The 23,176-nt window shown below is 38.9% G+C and overlaps 2 long non-coding RNA genes across 6 annotated transcripts; one reads left to right on the top strand and one right to left on the bottom strand.

Moving 5' to 3' along the window:
- Positions 1–11,636: 11,636 nt before the first annotated feature.
- LOC120747310 lies at positions 11,637–15,218 on the top strand. Of its 3 annotated transcripts, none has more exons than XR_005699087.1 (4): positions 11,637–12,176; positions 12,618–12,913; positions 14,020–14,112; positions 14,477–15,218. It is a non-coding gene; the product is annotated as an uncharacterized LOC120747310 (long non-coding RNA). The 3 variants fall into 3 exon arrangements; XR_005699085.1 differs by having other exon boundaries at positions 12,618–12,678; XR_005699086.1 differs by having other exon boundaries at positions 11,637–11,832; positions 12,618–12,678.
- A 4,675-nt stretch (positions 15,219–19,893) lies between these two features.
- On the bottom strand, positions 19,894–22,922 carry LOC120747043. Of its 3 annotated transcripts, none has more exons than XR_005699036.1 (7): positions 22,863–22,877; positions 22,416–22,590; positions 21,825–22,317; positions 21,224–21,349; positions 20,865–20,972; positions 20,638–20,759; positions 19,894–20,495 (listed from the first exon to the last, which is right to left on the bottom strand). It is a non-coding gene; the product is annotated as an uncharacterized LOC120747043 (long non-coding RNA). The 3 variants fall into 3 exon arrangements; XR_005699035.1 differs by having other exon boundaries at positions 22,416–22,595; XR_005699034.1 differs by having other exon boundaries at positions 22,416–22,922.
- Positions 22,923–23,176: the final 254 nt, after the last annotated feature.

Here is a 23,176-nt window from a genome sequence, read left to right on the forward strand (position 1 = left end):
CTATTACTGTTAAATTAACAACAAATTACTGTAATATTATTATTATTATAACTTTTTTTTACTGCAAATATCCGTAAAAAGCTATGGAAAGTTGCATTTTTTACATTAAATTGCTGTATAATTGACAAATATATTTGGTTTTTTCTATCATGATTTTGGTAAAATAATACGTTGTCTACCTTAAAAATTAGGGTTACAAACCAGTATACCGTATTGTCTTTTACAGATTCCACATTTTTTTACACGGTATATTCCTGGCAACCACAGCTGCCGGTATTTTACCGTAAATTTGACAGATTTTTTTTTACAATGTACTATTTCCAAATAACATCAGTTTAGATTTATTCAAATTTAATGATAATTTTTTTTATCAAGCCAGAAACTTCACTTTACTTATTTCATTAGTCATATCCTCCAATAAATTCTGCAGATCATCACCAGAGCAAAAAATGTTTGTATCGTCAGCAAGGAGAAACCATTTTTAATACTTTGGACACTTTACAGATGTCGTTAATGTACAAGTTGAAGAATTTTGGACCCAAAACTGACCCTTGGGGTACACCACAAGCAATGTCCATACATAAGGAGCAACCACCATTTATTTTCACAAACTGCTTTCTGTCACTTAAATAACTCCGGACCCAATCTAAAACTACCCCTCTGACACCATAACGTTCCAGTTTTCTTATTAATATATCATGATCTATAGTGTCAAATGCCTTTGTCAAGTCTATGAATAACCCAGCCACATATTGCTTTTTGTCTATGGAATTTGTGATGTATTCTATTGAATCTAATAGTGCCGATGATGTTGATCTGCTTGATCTGAATCCGTACTGACTTTCAGTGAGTAGTTTATGTTTATCTATAAATTTTTCCAGTCTGTTTTTCAACAGTTTTTCAAGAACTTTTGAGAATTGAGGTAGTAAAGAGACAGGCCTGTAGTTTGTGAAATGGTGTTTGTTCCCAGATTTGTATAGAGGTAAACTTTTGCTATTTTCATTCTGTCTGGAAATCGACCAGTTTGAAATGATAAATTACAGATGTATGTGAATGGTTTTATAATAGCCTCAATGACTCTTTTAACCACATATCAATATCATTACAATCCAAAGATTTGTGATTTTTACATTTTTTGACAATTTCAAGAACTTCATTTTCATCAACGGCTGTGAGAAACATAGAATATGGATTTCTGTCAATCAGTGTATCGGGTTTTTCCTGTGCTTTCCCAGGATCAGTGATTGTTCTTGCTAAAGGCATCTTGGCATCTGTGATGTGATTTACAACCATCCACCATGTTACAGCAAGAAGCCGCACTCACAACGTGGGCATCAGCAAGTTGGTGAAATTTAAACAAAACAAAACAGCATTCCATCTGAAACTCTCTTATTGTACCCAAAATACAAATTTTAGTGATTACATGTGGCTTCATTAATTATGTTCAAAAGGATGAATACATAACGCAAGTAATAACTTTATGATCAGTCAGTGAATGAAGGAGCTCAAGAGTGCAAATATAGTTGCAATAAAGTGACAAAATATTGCCCTTTTATGTCAAACAAAGACCGAAATAAGTGGCATCAGTGTGAGGATGAGAATGAGCGATCCAACCTCACACTGCAGATATCAGGGCAAAGCACAGTGGGGGGGTTGCAGTCTGCACGCACAAGAGGGCTAACAACGCTGTGAGTGACGGAATCCACCCAAACTGAGGAAACAGCTTCTTCCCCAGAGCTGAGCCTGCACTGTTTGCACTATATTATAATATAATATAATATAATAATATAATTACTATAATATGTTGCTATTTAAGGTTTTTTGTTCGTGTTGCAGCTGCTCTGTGAGCCAAGCTTTCGTTGTCTAAATTCAATGGCAATATATCTCTGCAACCACACGATGGCGATAGATTCTCACAGACCGTCTGTGCTCCGCTTCCGCCACCAGTCATCTTTAAATCTTTTTTTTTATTCAATGAAACCTTATTTAACTGTCCATCTCGTGGCATTACTTAAAAAAAATCATATTTAAATACAAAGAAAATTAAATACATGAACGACAGTAAATTGATAAAATAACAGCAAATAAATCTATTTACAAATGATAGCAACATCAATGGAATAAACGCATGAACACCAGCAGAAGGAGAAAGAGGCCTGTATCTACATATTACTTCTGGCAAGCTTCAGTCTCCATACAGACAGGACACGTTGCCGCGAATTGCAGACAGGTGCGTGGGCCTGAGCTCCGCCCAGGCAGAATGACGAGTGGAAGAAAGCAGCAACACAATAAACATATGTAGCCTTGCGGAGCCGGCCGGGCAGACACCGAGACAGAGCGCAAAGATTTTATACGTGACAACAACACACAAAAAACACACACAACAAAAATCAGAATGTGTTTGTGATTTGGATTTTTATTTAAAGGTGAAACCTTTTTTCTTTTCTTGTTTTGCCAGATTAGACATTTTGATTCATTTCATTGAAGTATACTTTAGTTTTTTTGTTTTACTTTGATGCTATAATAGATGTTTTTAAAATGTAGTCATATTTAATACTATATTGCATCATGGCAAAACAACAGTCTCCTCAAGCTGCTTTATACTGTAAGGTGAAACACTACAGTAAAAGCCAGAAAACCCCAACAATCCAATGATCCCCTTTGAGCAAGCACTGGGCGACAGTGGGGAGGAAAAACTTCCCTTTAGGAAGAAACCTCCGGCAGAACCAGGCTCAAGAAGGGGCGGCCATCTGCTGCGACCGGTTGGGGTGGGTGGCAATCTCAGTCCACGAGGGCCGGTGTCCCTGCAGGTTTTAGATGTGTCCTCGAACCAACACAGCTGATTTAAACGGCTAAATTAGCTCCTCAACATGTCCTGAAGTTCTCCAGAGGCCCGGTAACGAACTAATCATGTGATTCAGGTGTGTTGAGCCAAGGTGAGATCTAAAACCTGCAGGGACACCGGCCCTCGTGGACTGAGAATGCCCACCCATGATATAGGGAGACAAGATGAAGTATACTTCTAATGGCCTATTTTAGCAGTTAATTTTTAACAATCAACTGGTGGTAATCCATCATCAGAATTGAGGAAAGGTGGTGTTGATGGAGACTCTACAGGAGGATTCACTGGGGAAGCCATACCTGCACTTCTGCCAGGGTGTCTTGGACGTACCTGAATAAATGTAGTTTTCCCTGGAAGTGGACGAGGATTAATCTGAGACGGAGTCTCCTCAGAACATCTCCCCATCATGCTTCTATGGTCCAACGATGCCAGCTTTTGTCCTTTCTGTTTTTCTAATTTAAGCTGGAGTTGAGCGTCTTTCACTCTAGATTTTAGATGACCTATCTCGTTTTCTTCATTGCAAGCCTTTTTGAATAATCTGGTTCACTGGTCCAATGAGCTCCTCTCTTTGTCGGAATAAAGCGTACTCGGAAGACTTTACCATGTCATTGTACTGCTTTTTAAATGATTCCAGCTGCCGTGTTTTATGTAGTAAAGCTGCATCTAGATCCTTGCATCTGATACGTAGACAGTTCAGCTGTTTTTCAAGAAACTCCGTTGTTCCAACAGAGGGGGTGCCTTCCACTCCGTCTACGTATTTCTTTTTCAAGTTGTGGAACATATCCCTACATTCCACCTTTTCTTTTCCTCTCAAGTGACCTGCATGTGGAAATGCCTTTTCAAAGGACAAAACGCACTGGCACAATTCCTCTTGGTAGTAGCGCTCTTTCTTCTCCAGCCAATTCACTTTGGATATAAATCTTTCCCGTTGCTCTTTTGTGGAGCGCAGTTTCTCTTCCAGCGCCACCTTTTCAGCCAGTGCCTGATTGTGTGCCGCTTTTACTTTATGCCGGTCCACTGCTGTCTTTCTGTGGTTTTCCTGCTCTGTGCTTAGGGCCTTTTTGAGGTCTTCAATTTTCTTTTTCAAAGAATCAACTTTGTCTTCGACCATAGCCTTCATTTTCTTGTCCAAGGCCAGAGCTCTAATATTACTCTGGCATTTCAGTTTGAGCTCCATATTCTGGGCCTTTTGGTTGTCTATTACTTTGCCCATTTGATCTTTCTCCTCTGTTAATTGTTTCACGGTTTTGTCCATCAATTCCTTTTCATCCAGTAACTTTGTATTAGTTGTCAGAAGATCCTCAATCCAAGACTGCGAGGATTGATGGTGTTCCTCGCGTTCCTTAACCGCATTGACGGTCACACCTCTACTAGTTTTTACCTTTCTCTTAAGCTTTTCTAGTTTGGAGTCATACATGTTGATGACCTCTTCTAACTTCCTGTCTGCAGCATTGGCTTTGTTTTCCAGTTTTTTAGTATTTTCCTGGTAAAACTGCTGCATCTTATTTTTTTCCTCTTTGTGGCGTTTCAATAATAATTCAACAACTTGGCTGTTGTGAAATTGCTGACGTGCCACCTTTTCTTTCTCTGTTTCCAGCAGTCCTTGCAGGACTTCGACTTCGTCCTCGTGTTTTTCTTTAAGCTCAGCCAGAGTTTTCTCCGTCTCTGCGCGGAACTTTACCAGAGCTTCGTGGTCATCTTTTATCGAGTCCAACCTGTCTGCGATGTTTGTCCTGTCATCCAAGACCGAACCCAGCAGCTTATTATTCTGCAAAGTTCATTGTTTTCTTTTGTTAGATCCTCGATCTGTTTCTTATTGACTGTATGCAGGTTTTTGAAGTAGTCAGCTCAGTTTTTGAGCTTTTCAACCTCGTCGATCATTGGCTGCAGTCTTTGCTCCAACTGTCCTGCCATATGTTTCTTTTTCTTTTTCACTTTTTTTAACCATTGTTTTCAAGAAATTAACATTTCTGTCTTTGTTAGCTTTCGAACTCATTTCTGCTTTTTTTATGTGCTGTATCACTCCAACAAAACAATAGCTTAATGGAATTCCCTTTGACAGCTTTCCTCTATTTATAGACTTGAACATCAAAGGATGAAAGGACTGTCACTATGACATCACCACGTTCTGTGACGTAACAGGGCTTTAGAGCGTGATGTCACGGGGGTGGGCGTGGAAAGGATTTTGGGGGTCTAAACAAAGCCTGTCTTTTTTTTAAACTTTATTTAACAAACAATGAGTATACAACATACGAAACAGATGAAGTATACAACAGAAACATGAACACAAAAAGCCAAGGGTAAAAGAAAAAGGTAACAATTATAAGAATACACGCAGAAATTCATATTGTTGTGAGAGCCTTTTTGTTGGTGCAGTCTGATATTGATTGTATGTGCATGTGCACATCCTTAAAATAATGACAGAAATATGGTGTTTTGTTAGTAAACTTACATTTATGGATCAAAAATTTAGCTAAAAGTATTAAGAAATTTATCATAAAAAACATTTCTCATACTTCTTGGGGAACTTAAAGAAACAGAATAAAACATTTTCCCATCGTAAAGAAAACTCCCTTAAAATATGGACAATAACAAAGCTGCTAAATTCCTTCCAGAATCTCTGTGTAAAGAACAGTACCAAAAAAGATGTGTCACAGTTTCTGGATGATCCCCACAGAAAGTACAATTAGTATTTATGTCCCTTTTAAATTTGACCATGTAGTGACTGGCTGGATAACATTTATGTCGAATTTTAAAAGAGACTTCTTTCACCTTATTTACAATCAAATATTTATGGGGGACCATCCAGACTGTCTTCCGCTTGATATCTGGAACACTGATTGGAAAATGATATAGTGCAATAAAGTGGTTGTAAGTAAGTAGTTGTCCCTCTTTACTAACCAGCTGAGCCACCAATAGGATCCCATTTTGGAGCCAAGTTTCCAGGAAAAGTGATTTATTTTTCTATAAAATATCTCTGTTGTCCAGATAAGGTATTTGTGAGGTGAGAAGTTGTGTTTATAAATGAGGGTCCACGCTAAGAGGACCTGCTTATGGAAGGATGAAAGCTTTACAGGGACTTTCTCAACATTGTAATTACAATTCAAATAAAAGTAAAGCCACCAAAACGAGAGAAAATGTGATATGGTATAAAGTTCCAGATAGAGGTAGGGTTTTAAGAAAATGTTTGGCCCAATTCATTTTGAAAGTGTTATTTAAAGTAGAAAAGTCTAAGACGTTAAGCCCACCTGATTCGTACTTATTCATCACAACAGTTTTTCTAATATAGTGCGTACGGTTTTTCCATATAAAATGAAAGAGCATACGGTCAATATCTTTACTACTTTTCTTATCCAGATGTAAGGAGAGAGCAGCATATGTTCATCGGGATATCCCTTCAGCTTTAGTAATTAACACTCTACCTTTCAAAGACAAGTCCCTTGTTCCAAGATGGCGCCCGCCGCGTATGGATGCCCTGGTGCTTCAGTGCGTTACTTCTGTTTTGTTTTTGTGCATAACTTCTGTGTCTGGGCAATCCTCTGGATATTCTTACACCAGAGAAGAGCTTCTTAACTACAGGACTACAACACCTGTGGATTTACTTCCAATATTTGTGGCATCTGCGGCAGATTTACTGCAGGACTCTGATCAGGAAAGTGAGACGCCGAAAGCGCGGAAAGCGAGCCGGCGCACTCGTGCGTCTGAGGAGACGCGGACTGCGAACTGCTCTTCCTGGGATCTTCCTTTCCAACGTACGCTCACTCAGGAAGAAGATAGACGAGCTGGCCCTGATGAGAAGCATGAACAGAGACGTTGCCTCCTCCTGTGTCTTATGTTTTACGGAGTCGTGGCTCTGTGAGGACATCCCGGACAGCGCGCTCAAGCTGGAGGGCTTTCATCTGCTGCGCGCGGACCGGCAGGCCTCTCTCTCTGTAAGACCAAAGGTGGAGGTGTCTGCTTCTACATTAATAGTGGCTGGTGCACAGATGTAACAGTGATTGCTCAGCACTGCTCTTCCTCTCTGGAATACCTTTTTATTCACTGCAAACCGTTTTTATTCTCCGCGGGAGTTTGCTTCATTCGTCTTGGCCGCTGTTTACAGTCCCGCCTAGATGCGGATGCGCAGGCAGCTCAGTGCGCACTCGCGGAGCAGTACTGCACATGGAGCGGACATTCCCGGACTCTCTCATCATTGCTCTTGGGGACTTTTACAACACCCCCCTCCTCACCCCCACAACAAAAGAGGATTTCACACCACCTTCCTCCCACCACAAGCCTTCATATTCATGAAGCAGATGTGAGGAAGCAGTTTAAGAGTCTGAATGCTCGGAAAGCTCCCGGCCCAGACGGTTGTGTCTCGTCTACTGGACGCAGCCGGAGGGTTTCACTTGGTTGTTTGCTCTCAATAGAAGCTGAGCGCGTCTCCGTGTCTGTGCTGGTAAACGATACTGAGTCCCAGTGCTCAGTAAAACTGTACACCTGACCGTTATTCTCCCACTGAATCCGGTGTGTTCCACGGTCCAACACGTGCACGCAGATGGTGCTGACCGGTGCCCAAACACACCAGAACACCAATAGTAAAATAACACAAATACGAACTTCTCCATGGCTCGTCGGGATGGCAACTGCTCCAAAAGTGACACATGAAATAGGCTGACATTTGAGTTTGACACGGGAGGTGAGGGGTGTTTTGAATTATGCTTGACTCCGTCACGAGGTTGCGCACAGCATCACCGGCAAGGGGGCTTGGTTTGAGAGGTTTTTGGCATCTGTGATGTGATTTACAACCATCCACCCATGTACAGCAAGAAGCCGCACTCACAACCGTGGGCATCAGCAAGTTGGTGAAATTTAAACAAAACAAAACAGCATTCCATCTGAAACTCTCTATTGTACCCAAAATACAAATTTTAGTGATTACATGTGGCTTCATTAATTATGTTCAAAGATGAATACATAACGCAAGTAATAACTTTATGATCAGTCAGTGAATGAAGGAGCTCAAGAGTGCAAATATAGTTGCAATAAAGTGACAAATATGCCCTTTTATGTCAAACAAAGACCGAAATAAGTGGCATCAGTGTGAGGATGAGAATGAGCGATCCAACCTCACACTGCAGATATCAGGGCAAAGCACAGTGGGGGGTTGCAGTCTGCACGCACAAGAGGCTAACAACGCTGTGAGTGACGGAATCCACCCAAAATGAGGAACAGCTTCTTCCCCAGAGCTGAAGCCTGCACTGTTTGCACTATAATATAATATAATATAATATAATATAATATATATGTGCTATTTAATGTTTTTTGTTCGTGTTGCAGCTGCTCTGTGAGCCAAGCTTTCGTGTCTAAATTCAATGGCAATATATCTCTGCACCACACGATGGCGATAGATTCTCACAGACAGTCTGTGCTCCGCTTCCGCCACCAGTCATCTTTAAATCTTTTTTTTTATTCAATGAAACCTTTATTTAACTGTCCATCTCGTGGCATTACTTAAAAAAAATATATTTAAATACAAAGAAAATTAAATACATGAACGACAGTAAATTGATAAAATAACAGCAAATAAATCTATTTACAAATGATAGCAACATCAATGGAATAAAAGCATGAACACCAGCAGAAGGAGAAAGAGGCCTGTATCTACATTATTACTCTGGCAGCTCTCAGTCTCCATACAGACAGGACACGTTGCAGCGTAATTGCAGACAGGTGCGTGGGCCTGAGCTCCGCCCAGGCAGAATGACGAGTGGAAGAAAGCAGCAACACAATAAACATATGTAGCCTTGCGGAGCCGGCCGGGCAGACACCGAGACAGAGCGCAAAGATTTTATACGTGACAACACACACAAAAAAACACACACACAAAAATCAGAATGTGTTTGTGATTTGGATTTTTATTTAAAGGTGAAACCTTTTTTCTTTTCTTGTTTTGCCAGATTAGACATTTTGATTCATTTCATTGAAGTATACTTTAGTTTTTTTGTTTTACTTTGATGCTATAATAGATGTTTTTAAAATGTAGTCATATTTAATACTATATTGCATCATGGCAAAACAACAGTCTCCTCAAGCTGCTTTAACTGTAAGGTGAAAACACAGTAAAAGCCAGAAAACCCCAACAATCCAATGATCCCCTTTGAGCAAGCACTGGGCGACAGTGGGGAGGAAAAACTCCCTTTAGGAAGAAACCTCCGGCAGAACCAGGCTCAAGAAGGGGCGGCCATCTGCGCGACCGGTTGGGGGTGGGTGGGCAATCTCAGTCCACGAGGGCCGGTGTCCCTGCAGGTTTTAGATGTGTCCCTCGACCCAACACCGCTGATTTTAAACGGCTAAATTTAGCTCCTCAACATGTCCTGAAGTTCTCCAGAGGCCCGGGTTAACGAACTAATCATGTGATTCAGGTGTGTTGAGCCAAGGTGAGATCTAAAACCTGCAGGGACACCGGCCCTCGTGGACTGAGAATGCCCACCCATGATATAGGGAGACAAGATGAAGTATACTTCTACTGGCCTATTTTAGCAGTTAATTTTTAACAATCAACTGGTGGTAATCCATCATTCAGAATGAGGAAAGGTGGTGTGATGGAGACTCTACAGGAGGATTCACTGGGGAAGCCATACCTGCACTTCTGCCAGGGTGTCTGGACGTACCTGAATAAATGTAGTTTTCCCTGGAAGTGGACGAGGATTAATCTGAGACGGAGTCTCCTCAGAACATCTCCCCATCATGCTTCTATGGTCCAACGATGCCAGCTTTTGTCCTTTCTGTTTTTCTAATTTTAAGCTGGAGTTGAGCGTCTTTCACTCTAGATTTTAGATGACCTATCTCTTTTTCTTCATTGCAAGCCTTTTGAATAATCTGGTTCACTGGTCCAATGAGCTCCTCTCTTTGTCGGAATAAAGCGTACTCGGAAGACTTTACCATGTCATTGTACTGCTTTTTAAATGATTCCAGCTGCCGTGTTTTATGTAGTAAAGCTGCATCTAGATCCTTGCATCTGATACGTAGACAGTTCAGCTGTTTTTCAAGAAACTCCGTTGTTCCAACAGAGGGGGTGCCTTCCACTCCGTCTACGTATTTCTTTTTCAAGTTGTGGAACATATCCCTACATTCCACCTTTTCTTTTCCTCTCAAGTGACCTGCATGTGGAAATGCCTTTTCAAAGGACAAAACGCACTGGCACAATTCCTCTTGGTAGTAGCGCTCTTTCTTCTCCAGCCAATTCACTTTGGATATAAATCTTTCCCGTTGCTCTTTTGTGGAGCGCAGTTTCTCTTCCAGCGCCACCTTTTCAGCCAGTGCCTGATTGTGCTGCCGCTTTTACTTTATGCCGGTCCACTTGCTGTCTTTCTGTGGTTTTCCTGCTCTGTGCTTAGGGCCTTTTTGAGGTCTTCAATTTCTTTTTCAAAGAATCAACTTCGTCTTCGACCCTAGCCTTCATTTTCTTGTCCAAGGCCAAAGCTCTAATATTACTCTGGCATTTCAGTTTGAGCTCCATATTCTGGGCCTTTTGGTTGTCTAATTACTTTGCCCATTTAATCTTTCTCCTCTGTTAATTGTTTCACGGTTTTATCCATCAATTCCTTTTATCCAGTAACTTTGTATTAGTTGTCAGAAGATCCTCAATCCAAGACTGCGAGGATTGATGGTGTTCCTCGCGTTCCTTAACCGCATTGACGGTCACACCTCTACTAGTTTTTACCTTTCTCTTAAGCTTTTCTAGTTTGGAGTCATACATGTTGATGACCTCTTCTAACTTCCTGTCTGACAGCATTGGCTTTGTTTTCCAGTTTTTTAGTATTTTCCTGGTTAAAACTGCTGCATCTTATTTTTTTCCTCTTTGTGGCGTTTCAATAATAATTCAACAACTTGGCTGTTGTGAAATTGCTGACGTGCCACCTTTCTTTCTCTGTTTCCAGCAGTCCTTGCAGGACTTCGACTTCGTCCTCGGTTTTTCTTTAAGCTCAGCCAGAGTTTTCTCCGTCTCTGCGCGGAACTTTACCAGAGCTTCGTGGTCATCTTTTATCGAGTCCAACCTGTCTGCGATGTTTGTCCTGTCATCCAAGACCGAACCCAGCAGCTTATTATTCTGCAAAGTTCATTGTTTTCTTTTGTTAGATCCCTCGAATCCGTTTCTTATTGACTGTATGCAGGTTTTTGAAGTAGTCAAGCTCAGTTTTAAGCTTTTCAACCTCGTCCATCATTGGCTGCAGTCTTTGCTCCAACTGTCTGGCATATGTTTCTTTTTCTTTTTCACTTTTTTTAACCATTGTTTTCAAGAAATTAACATTTCTGTCTTTGTTAGCTTTCGAACTCATTTCTGCTTTTTTATGTGCTGTATCACTCCAACAAAACGATAGCTTAATGAATTCCCTTTGACAGCTTTCCTCTATTTATAGACTTGAACATCAAAGGATGAAAGGACTGTCACTATGACATCACCACGTTCTGTGACGTAACAGGGCTTTGGAGCGTGATGTCACGGGGGTGGGCGTGGAAAGGATTTTGGGGGTCTAAACAAAACTTTATTTAACAAACAATGAGTATACATACGAACAGATGAAGTATACAACAGAACATGAACACAAAAAGCCAAGGGTAAAAGAAAAAGGTAACAATTATAAGAATACACGCAGAAATTCACATACATACACTGTAAAAAGTCTAACATGCAGTCATTCATTCAATCTAATAAGTGCCATTCAAAACAGAATAAAATCATTGATTTGATTGTGAAACCCTTTCTTTTTGCATTTTAAAATACCACTTTTGATTTGGATGAAACTACAAAGGACACAACGCAAAGTTTTTGATTTCTCTCAAAACATATATTTCTTTTCATGTTGAACAGATAATATCTTTAATTTGAGTCAAAGTGATTTGCACTTGAACACGCCCACCAGAAATAGACCGGGACCCATTTTTATTCTGCATGGCTGCTGGAAACATCGTGTCACATCTTTGATTAATTTCATCTGAAAATAAACGTAAGTAAAGCCAAGTGTGTTACAAAAGCTTTTATAATTTGTATTGCCAAAATTGCAGAAAATAACCCCATTTAAGCTGGGTCGACAGCCACCCCCAATTTTTGCATGATTGTAGCTGCTAGCTACAAGCTAGCTAGCTATCCGGCGCGACGTTAGAACTGGTTACCAGCAACCGACCATCACAGTCGGGAATGCAAGTTAGGCAAAAAGCCGTTTTTTACCAGTATACTAACTAGCTAGCGTTACCACGATGCATCGGTGGTGGATACAGCTAGCTAGCATAAGTTCATAGTTCATAACATTCATAGTATAACTCCGTGCTCCGCTTCGTTTGAGTTTTTCTGGTGAGCTCGCGGTTTCTAGACACAAGCTTGTGTTTGTGCGCGCACGTTTGTCTCTGTCTCTCTTCATATAAATATTTGTTTGTTATGTTTGTGTACACCGAGCGCAAAAGATAATTATTAATGTGCATGATTTAGAGACAGAAATAACACGCCAGCATATAAGATCAATGACATAAGACTAATTCCTTCAATTGACTTTCAGGCGCGGCTCGGAAAAATGTGCATTTTCTGAAGAAATGTTAATTTTATCAGCAAAAAATTGACCCTATGCCAAACTTAGTCGCTAATGGCTGGTCTGTAGACTGTTTGGTAAACCTAAATCAAATTATAGTACTAGCTTTTTATAAGGATGTGTATGTCATGTTACGTATTTCTTGGTTTTTCTGTGTTATGTGTTTTATAGAGAAGTAACATTTCTTTTTTTTTTCTGTATGCTTTCAGAACCACTGATTGCTCCATCCATTCCATGGCTGAAGCATACATTTTCATTTAATCTGAACAGGTATCATTTTGCATTTACACTGCACATCCTTTCTAAACATTTCATAATAATCTAGACCCTCCCTCATTATCCTCTCATTCACCTTGCTGATGTGTTGGCACTATTGTGTGCAATAATTGCTCTCTCGGCTTCACCCAGGTGTGTGCTCAGTGCTGGTTGTGTAGGGAGATGTGCCCCATTTCCCCTTTTCTAGTCTTCGTAATTGAAAAGCACTCTGAAAATCACTTTTGTAGTAGTAAGTAATATTGCTATTGCATTAGTTACATCCGTTGTGTGAGTTAGTAAGAAATCCTTGTCCACTAATTTCCTCTGTCCAGTTATAAATGCAGCAACATTTTCTATGGAGGGCAAAGGGAACATTTCATTTTGGTTGTGTCCTGTTATTTTGGAGTGTAACTACTTAAAGAGTAACTGAAGCCTAACAACTTGTTTTGCTTAGAAACTGTTATAATGGGTTTTTACAATGCAATCTTTCAGTTTTGGGCAGGTAGGGTGTATATAATTAACTATTAACATGACAGTTAGCATTTTAACCCTTGTATCTAATGAGAATTTGTATCCTGTTACAGTTTTATTTTGGTAACGTCAGTGATTATGGCTGTGACCTTTTAAAATGTTGAAAGGAAGTGTGGGCTTTGTCCTTGAATGAATGAAGAGATTTATTGTCATTATACAAGTACAGAGCACAACTGCAACAAAATTTATTTTGGAGACACATTTTCACTCTCACTCGCCAGATACACATACATACATAATACGTATAAACTTTTATTTAGGGACAAGAAAGCATATGCCGCTTTTCCACCGACAGAACACGGTGTGGCTCAGTTCACTTTAGCCCCTTGCGGACGCTTTTCCACCGCCTTTACACCTGATTGGCCCGGGTGTGTGTGGTGCCCACGTGATGTGATATAGAAGCGCTCCCACAAAAGGCTTTAAAAAAAAAAACTCCCAGCAACCATACTCCATTGACTTTGGACCATGGCGACTTCCTCCACAAGAACCAAAAATCAAACCAATCAAAATGAACCACAGACAGAGCAAAGTACAAAAACACACATATCGCGATTGTTGTTGCTCTTCGGGCTGTGACGTTGCGGACAAAGACTTTTGCGCGCGCCAGATGGGTTCGCCCCTGTTCCCAGTTACGTCCGCTTTATGTTTCCACCGCAACAAGCGAGTTCATCCGCGCTAAACTGAACTGCTCTCAAGCGCACCGTGCCGATTTGTCGGTGGAAAAGGGGCATTAGTCACCTCATGAGGATAGAGAGGTGAAAAAAAATTCCTCTCACGCAGCATACTCTCCATATTGCATAGTAACAATTTTAACTGTTCCTGCAGGATGCTGATGCTGACATTAGGAGGGAGTGTATACTTAAATCTCTCATTATCTACCTTGGAGAACGTGTTGAGGACTTGATAAAAGAATACATGGTATGTCCATATCTGTTCTGTCTCTACATGAGATGCAGTCTCTTGATGTAAATTTGACAACTCTGCTATTAAATGCAGTGATTAATGTAGGACAGCAACGATTAATCAACTCATCAAGTTAATATCTTAGGGTTCTGTATTGTTTTCTTTTTTTTCTTGGGCTTTGTGGAACATTTATGAAAATGTTCCACCATTGATTTAATTGAATGATTATGCAATTCACAATCTGATTAGTCAAATAATTGTTCTAATAGTCTGTGACCAAACAACTATCAAAATAGTAGTTTATTATGGTCAAAGATTTATCAGGTGTGCCAGACTTCAGTTCTTCACTTGTACATTTTGTTCCATATTTTACCTCAAGATATCCCAGACAGATGAAGCTGAGGAAGAGCTGCAGAGTACCACCATGGCACTCTTCGTCTTCAGGGACAACTCAAGCCTCCTACATCAGCCTCGAGACATCGGGATAATCATTGATGGTGTGGAAGTCCTGAATGAGTTGCCTTCTGTGGCAGCTGGAGTGGCAATGGTCTTTGGACTCTGTTATGCTCTTAATATGGAATATCCACGAGGATTCAGGTTCACCTTTGAGGCTCTTCAAAAGATTATGATGGAGCTTGACTTTAACAAGATGACCTCTAAGATTCGCAAACTTAATTGTGAACTTAACACTGCACAGTAGTGTGTTTGCATGCATGTGTGCATGTGTATGTGCACATACATGTGCATGTGTGCTTGGTTATTTTGCTTGGTTGGCCTGCAGTGGTATTCTACATTCAAAAATTATAAGAACACCCATTTGAAAGGGAGATTTAAGTTGATTTCATTGATACATGTGTAGATTTTTTTTTTTACATTGTACAGGCACAGTGCACATATAAACATTTTTGAGTACTTGCAAATTGGTTTAAAAAGAGTTTTTATAATGGTTTTATGCCAGTTTTAGACAGGTTGCAGGTTTTATACCAGTTCTAAAAAGATTGCAGGTTTTATAAAACAAACATTTCTCTAATCATTTCTGCCGCAGCACTAAATCTGTATATTACTAATCCTCTCTATTGATTATAGTTAAAATGGTTTGGAACAATAAATAATTTTGAAATTTGGTTGGCCAACTGTCTTGTTTTTTATAGGAAATGCAGAGCATTTTTGAACTGAAATAAAATGAAATGTCAAAAAATATAGTTTGAATATATGTAAATCAATTACCTGGCTTCAACACACAAATATTAGTTCATGTTAATTTGGTTCGATGTGAATACATTAGGTTGGTTAAATTTCAATATATTAGCTTGGTTCAATAATTAAATATGGTTCTATGTAAAAAAATCAATTTGGATCAATGCAAAATTTAAAGTTTCAGTCAAGTCTAGTAATATTGTTTATATCAACATAAAAGTATCAGGTCATATCAAGTGACTCAATATGGATTCTATGAAGTCAAATATTTTGGATGTGACAATTGGACATCTTTTTTTTTTTATTTGAATAGGGTTATTCTTTTTACAGTGTATATTGTTGTGAGAGCCTTTTTGTTGGTGCAGTCTGATATTGATTGTATGTGCATGTGCACATCCTTAAAATAATGACAGAAATATGGTGTTTTGTTAGTAAACTTATTGATTGATTGATTGATTGGTAATTTATTTCAACATGTGAACAATATACAAGTACATTTAGAAAAGAAATAAGAGAGAAAAAATACTATACAAATTACATACAAAAAAATTCTGATTAATTTACATGTTGAAAGGGAGTGGGAAGAAGTATACACTTATTTAATCCCACCCCTTTGCCATAAATTATCAGTGAATATTTAGTCAGCTTCCTTACTGATATAATTTGTAATAAAATAGTGAACAGATTTCTGATATACTATAATATCACATCATGAATTTTTTGTTTGTTTGTTTGTTTTTAAATAGAGACATTCACTTAATTTAAATATTTTCCTTTTCTTTATAGTCGAGAAGATCATATTTTTATAACTCTTTTTGAACAGTTTTATGTTTGGACATTGCTTTAATTCCATATTCAGTTTGTTCCATAGTTTACTCCATGAACAGAAACACAAAAGCCTTTTCTTGTAGTACGTACCTTCATTGTTTTGAAGTTACAAAAAACCCCTTAAATTATAACTTCCTTCTTTCAAAAAAAACATACTCTGAATATTACCTGGCAGTTCTTTATTTTTTGCTTTGAATAGAATTTGTGCTGTTTGGAATTTCACTATATCGTCAATTTTCAATATTTCAGACTGCAAAAAGTGAGTTTGTATGTTCCCTATAACCTGCATTGTGGATGATTCGAATTGCTTTTTTTTGAAGAGTAAAAAGTGAATGTAATGTGGTTTTATAGTTATTGCCCCAGACCTCTGCACAATAGCTTAAGTATGGTGAAACCAGTGAACAGTAGAGAATATGAAGTGATGTTCTGTCGAATACCTGTTTTGCCTTGTAGTACTGCAATGCTTCGTGATACTTTGGAATGAATATATCTACGTGAGCTCTCCAGTTAAGTTTTTCATCTATTATTACCCCCAGAAATTTATTTTCACTGACTCTTTCAATATCAACACCATTTATTTGAATCTTTGCATTTGTATTTAAACTACACTGTAAAAAAAAGTCAGTAAAATATACAGCAAAACACCGTCAAATTCCAACGGTAATGGAGCGTAAAAGCAAAAACTTCCTTCACTGTATTAAATAGATGAATAACGTTAATTGTGAGACTGGATAAAACTTTGTTTTTTACTGATAAAAATGTTGAAATTATAAATATTTTCTGTGAAAACAAATAATATGCATACATTTACAATTACATATTGTAATGTTGAAAATGTCTGAAAAACTTAGATTTTACGGTATTATTTGAGTAAACTACATCTTTTGGGGTTGTGCACATTGGAATTCACAGTATAAGCTGTAGATTTTAAGCAAACAAAAACATTCATTTTTACAGAAACAAGATGTTAAAAATAGGGTCCACCCGTAATAATACCAACCAGTACATACCATAAAAAAAAGCAAATATCAGCAGTGAAAGACAATAAAACTGATAGTATTTTTTTATTTAAAATTCAGATACATAGACAGATTAAAAGTTAGGCCTGCAGTATATCATTGTTACCTTCTGATAAAAAAATCAACAGCAAAAGAAGATGTTAAAAATAAAGTTTTATGGTTGTGAATAAAATTGATTTCAATATCTTTTTTAATTATTATTTTAAAAAACTTTTATGTTGTTGTGTTTCACGCCATATTATCAGACCACCTTAAGTGGGTCGGCCTTAAATTTTGAATTTGTGTGATCGCTGTGCGAAGGACTTCAGCGAGTGGCGTTCATGGTCTCAGTGAACAGTCACGGTCACACACTGCATGTGGTTTTAAAAGCAACATGTCTGTTCACCACAACAATGGAGATGTGTAATATTAGTGCAGCTACGGTTTGTTCTTGAACATCAGTTCTGTTTTCTACTTTGATCACTTAGACCAAAAAAGTGTTGTTTTCAGATTCTTTCTTTTACATCTATAAAGCACCTGTTCATTTTTTTTATTACAATTAGTTTCACATAAATGTTAGTGTTTCCTTTATGATCTTTTAATGCTTACACTACACTGTACATGTCTACATTAGAGACATTTCTGTTTCCTGTTTCTGTTGACTCAGAGTTGTAAAATGTTCTTTTATTTGATGCACAATATGAAGTTCATAATTTTCTTACAAATAAAACTCTGATGACAAACATGAACAGCTGTGCTTATTTCTGAGACATGAGTTTTTGAATGTGTTGATATTTAGACAGTGTGCATCTGTCTGCTGAAACTGTGATGGTGAACCTGAGGTGATGGTCAACAGAAGGCAAATATATATCAATATAAAACAATATTGAAGTAATGTCTTTACCCTCTGCAGCGTGTGGACGCTGTGCACGCAATCACCTTATTCACTGTAGTAAACGTGCACCGCTAGCTCACGTGACTGTCTCCATGGTTACATCGTATATTATTAGCTATGTAAACAGCTTCCATAGATACCGCCATAGCTCTCTGCAGCTGTAACACTGTCACACTTTGCAAATCATTTCATGTTTTTGATCGTTATGAAGACAGAATATGTTTTTAAGGTCATGCTAGGCGGTTGCTATGGTGGTTGCTGTGGACTCGGGTGGACCGCGTCCGATTCCTGTTATTAGCTGTCCGCCGCAGGAAGGCTGCGTTCCATTTACAAGTAGTGACAGTCTGCCGCAACTCGAACTCAAACCCCGCTTTGTTCTTTAATTATAGGCCTTTTATAGCCGTTCATGACACGCACACACACACATAAAGCACTTTGCCTCACCATGAGAATGCAAGTTTATCTAACCTAACCTTAAAGTGTCTGATATAGGATAGAAAAATGAAGCAACCAGAGATTTAATGATGAAGACTCTGGGCTCTGTAGTTCACGTTTTACAGTCCTGAATGACTCTTTGCATATGATTTATTGAAGAGGACTTTAGAATGCACTTTACATTTAGACTGTTGCTGTTTCATTTTTTACATTGTTGCCGTGTTATGTTATGAATAAGGTTCACCTGCTGGGGGTTTGATGGATCAGCTGGACAATACAGTCAAAGACAGACTTCATTCATCATATGCAAGAATCCTAGTTGGATTTTTGTTGTCACTCATGTTTTTGAACCAAATATTGAAAACAATTCTGACAGACTGGATACCTGGTCAGGTCTACATTACCTTGTAGTCAAGCATCCCAGGACAGAGCCCTGCCCCACCATGAGCCTGGGTGGATACGTTGTTATTAATATAAAAGGACCAATACTGAATATGAATATTTCATGAAAATTGAATTATAATACAAATTAGTAATAAGAGTTTCTCTGCGCCCTTATCTACCCCATACTCAAAGAGCTGCGGGCAGAGAGGGTGACAGGAGAGGATGGCACTGAAGAGAAGATGCTCGGTTTCTGGAGTCTCCTGGTCCTGTCAGTATTAGTAGGATGCATCTGCTGTGTCTTCTCGTGGATGCTCACCTACCTTGACTCGTTCCAGCCTGGTATGGATTTCCCAACACTGCGGACAGTGGCCCACGTCAGAGACGTTTAATAATGATTACATATGTCTGAATTGCTAACCCTAACCCTAGCTCAACAGACCACAATGCCCTGGACTGTCAGTATTATTACATGCTGTGAACATAAGTAGCTTTGATCACAGTTTATGTTGTAAAAGAGAAGGAATATTGGAAAGAAAGATCAACATTGTGATATTATTTCTTCCAAACTGACCAGAAACATGCTTGTCAGACTCTCACAGCAAAGGATCAGACTCACTGTGCATGACGGCTCAGGCCAATGATGTCTGTTAGATTGTCAGTTGTTTAGTGCTTCTGTACAGTTAGGGTCACCGTCTCTATTTCAGAATAATTAATATGCAGAAAACACTAAAAGTTGATTGTCTTCCAATATTCTAGCATAATTAAAAAACTTTGACTTTGTAAGTACATATTATTAGTCCTAATGCCAGCATGATTCTTCATAACTCCTGCTTTGAAATACTGAACTTTAAAATTTACCTGATGAAAGATCATTTACAGTGGCACTCTGTCAGGATCATTCTGACTGTAAGATCACTGTATTAATCTGAATCCTTCTGAAATGTGCTGTGAATGAATGCTGATGCAACTCACTGTGGGAAAGCTGTTAATAAAATGAATCTGTGACACATGCAACACATTCACAGAGGAAGAGGACACAAAGGGAGGACACGCAGAGGCTGTGTTGAAGTCAGAAATCCAAATCTTTATTAAAAAACAGGCGGCGGTAACAAACAGGAAGACAAGCAGTCCATCAAACAGTCTACAGGGTCAAACATACAGAGAATTCAAACAGCAGTAAAAAATAACTGGACACTGAAAAACTTAAAGCAATGTGTGACGCAATAAAAGGAAGCAGCGCAGTATATTCACTGAATTATCATCAATTACAAAAGAGAAAAACGATGATTTCTAAGGATTATTTTCTTAAATGCAGTTAGAGTGTGGCTGGTAAAGATGGAAACATACAGAATGTAAACTGTGTGAGTTTGTGAACTTTGTTAGTAACAAATGAGGTAAAAAAAACAACCCCAAAACAGACAAAACACAGAAAGAGGCTCAGTATTCATTCATAATTAGAAAGAAACATTCTGGTCGTGTATTTTTACAGTCTTAGTTCCGCTCGCTGTCATCATTATAATCATCATGATCAATGGCGAGGTCCTGAGGTGGGCGGGGCTGTCTCTGGTGATGTCACCATGAAGGAACAGCATCTGGCACGTGTTGGTGAAACATCCCAGTACACTGGTGTAGTTTCCTCTCCAGCTGTTTGACATGTGACACTTGAACATTAAGGGGAAGAAAAAGAAACAGTGTTAGGTCAGGTGACCACATGGTTTCTAAAGTAACTGACAGGAAGTAACCAGGCTGTCAGAAATGGATGGCATGTGTTTAGAGTTACTGGAGTTGGGTAACTCTACTTACCAAAAGCAGAAGCACACAGATGAAGGATCAGATGCTGAATGTTGCAGGAACATGCTCATGTGTGGTGGTCATTCAGTGCTGCTCCAGCAGGTTAGACAGTCCAAGACTGATATGCTGCCCATCTGAGAGTTTGAAAACACACATGCAAAGATTTATTTTGTGTTACAGTCAAAGTTGGATGTTCATTTTTGTCCTTTAAAAATGTTTGTGTATTTGAAAGCACTAACATTTAAGGATGACTTGGATCGTCTCCTTTAAAGGGGAGACAAGTGTATCCACTGATCTACGTCACTTTACCTGGATGATGACTCCTCCCCCCTCACTCAGAAACACTCCTAATATAACCAAGCAAATAAATAATATTGAAGATTTACTTACATCATTACAAAAACATCAAAAACATCTCCCTTTGATTCTATTTCTCCATTCCTGCTGAACATCAGGCAACAAATATCTCAATAAATCACAGTAAAATGTAAAGCACATGTTTTCTCTGCTTTGTCTAACCTCTGCAGAGCCTCTGTCAAGAAAAACACATCTGTAAGCATAAAACAAATATACATTTATAACACGTCACTGGACAAACCTCGATCAGTTGATTTCCTCTGTGCAGTGCAGACGAACATCAGTCAGCAAGTGACTCTGCTGGTTCTTCTGAGGAAACACCACCGTCTCTCCACACCGTCACCATCTGTGAGCACAAACTGCTGCTCTGCCAGCATGTAGGAATCACATATCACACACAGGGGTGAAGAAACATCAGAGCTCAACTTTGGATACTTTAGATCTAAACAGATCAAAGTAGCTCTTAGTTTCAGCAATCAGACAAACAATGATACCAAACTGATTCTGTATGAATACAATATGGTATTTTCAATACAGGTGTCAAATTAATTTATTAACACTAATACAGATATATGTACATTTTTTTTGATAAATTAGTTTGCTAAATTATAAGAATATATATATATTTTTTTCATTTAACAATTGCAACTGAAAGAAATTAAATATTGAACAAAAATATATTGTCACATTCTGAGCATGCTCAGCACGCTGACAGACTTGAAGTTGCTACAGATTTTAAGAAGTGATAATTATAGGGAAGAAACTTCTCTTTTTCATCCGTTTAATCAAACATTTGATGCCTCAGCTGTCTCAGTCTATAGCGTTCTGCAACTACAACTAACCTGAGGCTTGGATTTGGCTGCAGGTGCCCCTGTACATCCTTCTCAGCAGCACACATGTGGGTACCATTTAATCACACTTCTTCCTGAGCTTTGCTTCATCACAAGACCAAAGGTGGCATCCCGTGTCAGTCTTAGCATCATCCAGAAGAAACATTTGAAGAAACATCATGGAGAAGAAACATTTACGCGCCTCCTGGTTTTTTTTTTTTTGATCCTGCAAAAAGACTGAGGACAACAAAGCCCAGAGAACACGAGATACACAACATCCAACATTCAGACTCAACAGCCTCCATAAATGAAGAGCACCAGGTTGGTTCAGTTATAGTAGATATAAGCATACTTCACATTACTGGGTATGAATAATAATGAGGAGACAAACTTTAAAGATGCAGAGCATGATGTCCCATCATCAGACTGTAAACAAACATCCACCAGGCTTCTTTGTTGCCAAAATTGATGATTCTCCCATCAGGGATCAGTAGAGTGTATTAACCTGTGGTATAAGCAGCAGTCACTGAAATATTACTGTTTCAGACAAGAAATCTAGCACATAAAAGCCAGGGTGGGAGGGATCTCTGCAAACTGACTTACCTCTGCAAGTGTGAAGCTCAACAAAAATCTGCCTCTCCAGTCACAGACAAACAAAAACTCCAGCTGGGAGATAGAAAACGCTGTCTGGGTCTTGCTGGATGTTGCTGGTCAGAGTCCCACATTAGCAGAGTGCTTCTTTGTCCCACTGACCCATGTGGACAGCGACTGTGGAGAACTGTTCTGGAAAACAGAGAAGAGAATTAAAATAACAAAAAGCCAAACAGGATTTCCACAAAGACTCTCTTGGAATCAGCAATCAAAAAAATCACTGGTTCATATTAAATATGAACAGGTTCCTTAAATGTACGCAGTTCAGATCTGATTTAATTTAATTTCCTTCACACAGCACATTCGTCCAGGCTGACAGGTAAACATAGAATTAATCTCAGGTAACATGACTCATAGTAGAGATTCAGTAAGAAAGATTGCAGGCTCTAATATTATTACCACACAATCCAAGGACACACCCACAGCTCAGATTTGTAGAACTATTTAAACAAATGTCTTCTGAATATTCAATTCAGGTTCACAGTGGGAGGGGGGGGGGGGGGGGGGTCGTGGAATTTTTTAAATAAAGTCTGCAACACAGAAAGAGCTGTGATCCAGCTATTTATTACTGCGCCAACACACATCAAACATCACAGTTCAGTCATGTCAGCGCTGCCACAGAAGTGGTGCTCCTCCTCCTTTATGCATTCCAAGGAAGAGGGAGGAAGTTACAAACTGATCCTACCACACTTCATGTGTCTCGCTATGAAACC

Source organism: Simochromis diagramma, unplaced genomic scaffold (genome assembly GCF_900408965.1).
Source record: "Simochromis diagramma unplaced genomic scaffold, fSimDia1.1 OVJJ01000419.1, whole genome shotgun sequence".
Classification (NCBI taxonomy): domain Eukaryota; kingdom Metazoa; phylum Chordata; class Actinopteri; order Cichliformes; family Cichlidae; genus Simochromis; species Simochromis diagramma.